Below are 689 nucleotides of genomic sequence, written 5' to 3' on the forward strand. Positions count from 1 at the left end.
GTTTGAATCCCCACACCTGTCAGCTGCCAAAAAAAAAAAAGTCTAGATGAGTAGTGGTTATCTTTGTGGGTAACATTACAGTGGAGAGGAGGACTTATTTTTAATTTCAAATGCTTCTTAATTGTTTGAATTTAAGGGTTTGCATATCTTTGTAATTAAACAATAATGTTTAAAAATTATGAGATGATGGGCCGGCCCCAGGCTCACTTGGGAGAATATGATGCTGATAACACCAAGTCAAGGATTAAGAACCCCTTTACTGGTCATCTTTTAAATAAATTAAATAAATAAATAAATAAATAAAAATTATGAGACAAACTAAAAGTAAAAATAGGGAAAAAAACCAACTTAGCAATTACTTAAGAAGAAATTTCATTTATTTTTCTTTATATATATATTATATTGTAGAAGAAACTTTAGATGATGCTTATAGGAGGCTGAAAAACTAATCACCTAAAATAATTTAAGGAAACTGGAATAAGTATACTAACTTTGCTTTTTCTTCCTTATTTAATCTTGATTCATCTGCATAATTGGCTTAGTCAATTTTTCTTTTTTGTTTGTTTGTTTTGTTTTTTGGTGGCTGGCCAGTTCAGGCTTTTCTTCTTATTGGCAATATATAATCAACTAAAATTATAAAAGATAACTGCTACCTGGTCTAATAATAGAAGCGGAAATAGAATGACTAA

Source organism: Galeopterus variegatus, unplaced genomic scaffold (genome assembly GCF_000696425.1).
Source record: "Galeopterus variegatus unplaced genomic scaffold, G_variegatus-3.0.2 Scaffold3539, whole genome shotgun sequence".
Classification (NCBI taxonomy): Eukaryota; Metazoa; Chordata; class Mammalia; order Dermoptera; family Cynocephalidae; genus Galeopterus; species Galeopterus variegatus.